Source organism: Engraulis encrasicolus, chromosome 16 (assembly GCF_034702125.1).
Source record: "Engraulis encrasicolus isolate BLACKSEA-1 chromosome 16, IST_EnEncr_1.0, whole genome shotgun sequence".
Taxonomy (NCBI): domain Eukaryota; kingdom Metazoa; phylum Chordata; class Actinopteri; order Clupeiformes; family Engraulidae; genus Engraulis; species Engraulis encrasicolus.
Window position 1 is genome coordinate 54,973,793 of NC_085872.1, and position 4,547 is coordinate 54,978,339.

Below are 4,547 nucleotides of genomic sequence, written 5' to 3' on the forward strand. Positions count from 1 at the left end.
AAACTTCAGCCAGAGAGACAGCTGTTTTGAAAATCTTCTCATGGACGAAGAGGTATGTGTTTTGGAGAAAATACTGATGTGAGTGCGGGTATTAGGCTACTTTAGTCTCCGATTTGTGTTTTGTGCATGTCGTGTTTTGCCAAATGGGATGCGGTATCGCTAGCATACGGCTTAATAACAGAACTAATATGCATCGGCAGGCATATTAAAAACTATTTCAGGCAACATATCATTTTAAGCTATCTTCTTCGTGCGCAACGTAAGACAATCCATGTCGCAACATGCTGTGTTTTTTCCCAATCCCCTGTGTTCTAAGCAGACCAGCCAAAATGGCTAGAAGTTTTAAGTTATAACGGGCCAAACACGCTCATACCCAATGGGGCAAGTGGATATGACTAGGTTCTAGAGCTCTAGCCAAACTGAAATCTCACCAGCATTTTGGACAGTTGGCTGGTTCTAGCTTTGAGAGCACCGCTATGAAATTGTGATGGCTGGCATTCATGAATCAGGTGATGGCTTGTTGTATTTGGTTTGAGTTACTTATTTGTATAAAACCCTCGTGCATGTAGAACTGACAAACTTGTGGACTAGTGGCACAACCCTCCGACCATAGCTCCGGTGTAGAGCATAGGCCTAGGCCTAAGATGGTTGCTGTAAAGAATCATGAATCAACAACGAAATGCAATCCAAATAGAAATTTATTTTTCAAGCTGCAACAATTAATGAGGTTATTATTTCCATGCCAACATGGTTGACAGGTTTGTTTTGGCACATCCCAACATCAAATACAGGCTGTAGGCCTAATGGACAGAAACAACAGATCGCATGCATGGCAGACAGCTGTGGACACACACATACACCGTGAACAGTGGTCAAGTGCTAAAGTTGCTAAAGTGGTTATTGAAGTGGAATGGTGATGTGCATACAAAATATTACATTGTAGGCATGTCATAATTCAGAGCAGGTTCAAATGTCAGACCAGTCAGGCCAGTGGCTATGTGCTGTCTCTAAACCAGGATGTTCAGGTTCTCAAGATTCCATAAGGGGAGTAAAACGTCGATGTGCTGGATGGAAGGGATCAGCTATGATCTATGACACCATTGTGTCAGTAATACGTAGGATGTAAGTAGTTGGCTAAGGCAATTTGGCTGTTAAAAAAACTCCTGCCTATTCCTTGGAATGGACTGAGTCACAGAACCACTTTCCCTCCTTCAGTGTGCACAGCTGTATGGACAGATAGACGTCACAGAATCAGTTGTTCATCCATTGATAATCCATTGTCTTGTCTTTTTTGCAGCAGTGGCTCCAGGTTGCTTGATGTGCCTACATGCTCCTCTGGATCCTCCTTGGTGTCCATAGGTATGTTGACAGCTGCATGAATATGGGGGAAACAAATTGGCATATGGTTTAGAATTTCCTAATGTTTCTGTTCTGTGTGAATTACAGTCTTTGGAAGTGATCAAGATTCCACGCCACCACCATCATTATGTGTTGGAAAACAGCAGATGGCCTGGAACTTGTGAAGAAATCATATGCACTGCACTCAAGTACTGTTGTGGTATGTGGGCATTTCTACTTTGCATTGCTCTCTGCCTCATAGAGGAAATATCCATAGTGAAGTAAGAGTCATCACCAACAGAAGGGTTTTGCTGTGTTATTAATGAGAAAGGCACCAGTGGCTATATATTCAGTGATGCCACAGATAACTTATTGAAAAGTTAACCACAGTACTACACTATCATGACATTACACTGAGCCTTTAATGCACAATTTAGTCATCACTTGCCATTCTGGTAACTGGAAATATCTAACGCCATATATTAACGGTTAATGTTGAAAAGCAACACAAGTTGTAGGGAATGTACTTGGTCATGCCTCGTCTGGCCATCATGCCATCATGGCATTCAACATTGCCAGTTTTGGACTTGCCAGTTACTTGCAGTTCTTTGGCGTTTGGCGATTTCAGACATCAACATTTGTCTTTGACAATAAAAATCACATAAAATGTCACATGATTATGACAGTCACAGGGCTCAAGCCTCAGTCTGTCCTGCATACAGTTGGACCAAAGAGGTTGGATATTTAATAAAGAGGACTCGAAACACGCCCACTCAATGCAAAAGCGAGTGCTCAAAATTCGGTCTCCTAAGGGGGCGTTGTCCCTCCTTCTTCTTCTCTTTTCGTGGTGTTTGCACACGACGGGTGCTACCGCCATCTACAGCGCTAAGGGGACTGCATTGATTCTCAACCTCAGGACTCCGAAGGTCTCCTAACCGAAGGTCTCCTAAAGGGGCGTTCACCCGACATAAAGTGGATACCGGAAAAGAAACAAAATGACGCTTCTTGTTAGATCTACTTTCTTTGGGTGAACCCTTCACACAAAATGTCCCCTATCTACTGCTTGACATAAGATGAACCTTTCCTCATTGTGGATGTGACCGCTGGTTTTAATGCAATCTTTCCCATAAAGTAAGAATTGCTACATCTGGCCTCTGGTTTGCCATTGTGGGATTGTCACATGACACAACTTCTGTCTTTTAAAATGTCAATTGCAGTGAGGTTTTATCCACCATTCTGTTTTGCCACATTCCCTAATGATTACCGGGTAAACCTTCTTTTTGGTGTGTTAAAATACGCCAAATTTTCCTCGGTAATATCAACCAAAACTACACGCTTTTGTTGTTAACCATTTTACTCAAAGTATTATAAGACCAATGTTATTGAATGAAATGTTAATGTTGGACATTTGGGGGTTTTGTTATTAACAGAGTATTGGTTTTTTTTTAGGATTGAAATTAAGTGCATTACCTCTTTTCCTCTGAACAGGGGTGACCTGTTGCCTGACAAGGATGGGGACAGCACCTGTAGTCAGACGTGTTCTTTGACCCTTGAAGAGAAAACGACAACACTAATGCGAACTGTACTTTCATATTGTTACAGTAATAGTAAATTTATCACAAAGGAAAATAAAAACTTCTACTTGCTTAATGGCCTATGATATAAATACGTATGTGTCTGTTGTGCTTTAACCTGTTTTTACCACCTCCGTGTTTACAATAATGTACTTGTGTGATGAGTTAAGTCGGTGCATGTGTGTTTTAAGGAGTTTCATTTGGTATAGCATTAATGTATACATACTTTTGAAATGCAGGTTTTCAGCCTGAAATGATCTTCACAGACCATGTAGTCGCCTTGTTTTGCTTCTTCAGCAGTCATATTGGGTGGCAGGTCTTGGGTGTGTCAAAGCCACTTTTCACGTCTGTGTTGATAGCAGTTCCAATACACAAGTTCTCATTTTGTTTTTATATAGGACATGATGACAAAAGTAAAAAAACAAAAAACAAAAACAAAACAAGTAGGCCTAACTTATCTGAGTAACCAGTAGACCTGTGTAGGCTAAGTAGTCTGACCAGCAGCTAACTCTGTAGTTGGATCAAGTTTGTGGTGGGTCCTTGTTAGGTTTTCAGTGTTTTTCAGTAACAACAGTCTATCTAGGGCAGGCCCATCTCATGTACAAATTGTACAGTAGGCCTACAATGCAGTAAATGGTGTAATAGCTATGTAATAGTTGTAGCTTACTAACACTATTAATTTAACAGTAGTTATTTAAATAGGCCTACATCACAAAATCACTTTCCCTTTTAGCCTACTTTTGACACCAACAAGTGGTTGTGAATTCGTGTCGCCTATGTAGGCCTATGCTAGCAACATGGAGAGTTCTTAGTTTTCTGTGTAGGAAAACCACCTGGAAGTCATGGTGAATTTAGCAGAGTGCGCAAATCGACCATTAATCACCTTTCTGCGCCCATCCAAAACGCAGGTGCAGGACAAAGGGACAGATAATCACGGAAACAAAAACAGCCGTGCATAGACATGTGCACACCCGTTGTGGTTTTTCTTATGGTTGAAAAATAAGTAGGCTAAGAAAAAGCAAAACGGGAGCAAGTCTGCAAGACATTCAACTTTTATCCGTTTTGCCTTTTCACTTATATCTCTCACCGTTGGTCATAGTGGTCAGTTTATAGGCAACAACATCTTATCACAATTTAAAACACCAATTTTGAGGTAGGCTACATCATTAATTTATTCAATAGCATATTTTTTTTATTGTGCTTACTGCTTAGGCTATCAGAAAATAAACCCAATGTTCTTTTCTGTACGATGACTGGAATGGATGCCCGTTTGACAGCCGTCCGGAAGAGGTGAAGTCGACGGAACTTGCTCCCACCGGCCGCAAAACAGAACGTTGTCGTGGAATGTTGCGCATGCGCAGTTCAAAAATAGCATAAAGAAAAACGCTGTTTTAAAGTGTTTCTTTCATGTATGCGGTCATTCTAAGACTGCCTAAAGAACCAGTTTTTCACCGCGATTCCAACCATATGAGATTTGTACCGTTCAGTTGTCCCACTTTTGATTTCCCCATTAACTCCCCATTCACGAAAGTCTTACTAATCTGAATTAGAAGCCCCGACGCGTAGCCAAGATGGCCGCCGAGTGTTTTATCTCTGGTTAGAGTACCTCTGGACGAGGTCACAGCAGTTCTACTC

At 41.3% G+C, this 4,547-nt stretch overlaps 1 long non-coding RNA gene across 1 annotated transcript; it reads left to right on the forward strand.

The window, feature by feature from the left end:
• LOC134465940 (uncharacterized) lies at positions 1-2,860 on the forward strand. The gene is made up of 4 exons (XR_010038230.1): positions 1-52; positions 1,298-1,359; positions 1,447-1,558; positions 2,827-2,860. It is a non-coding gene; the product is annotated as an uncharacterized LOC134465940 (long non-coding RNA).
• Positions 2,861-4,547: the final 1,687 nt, after the last annotated feature.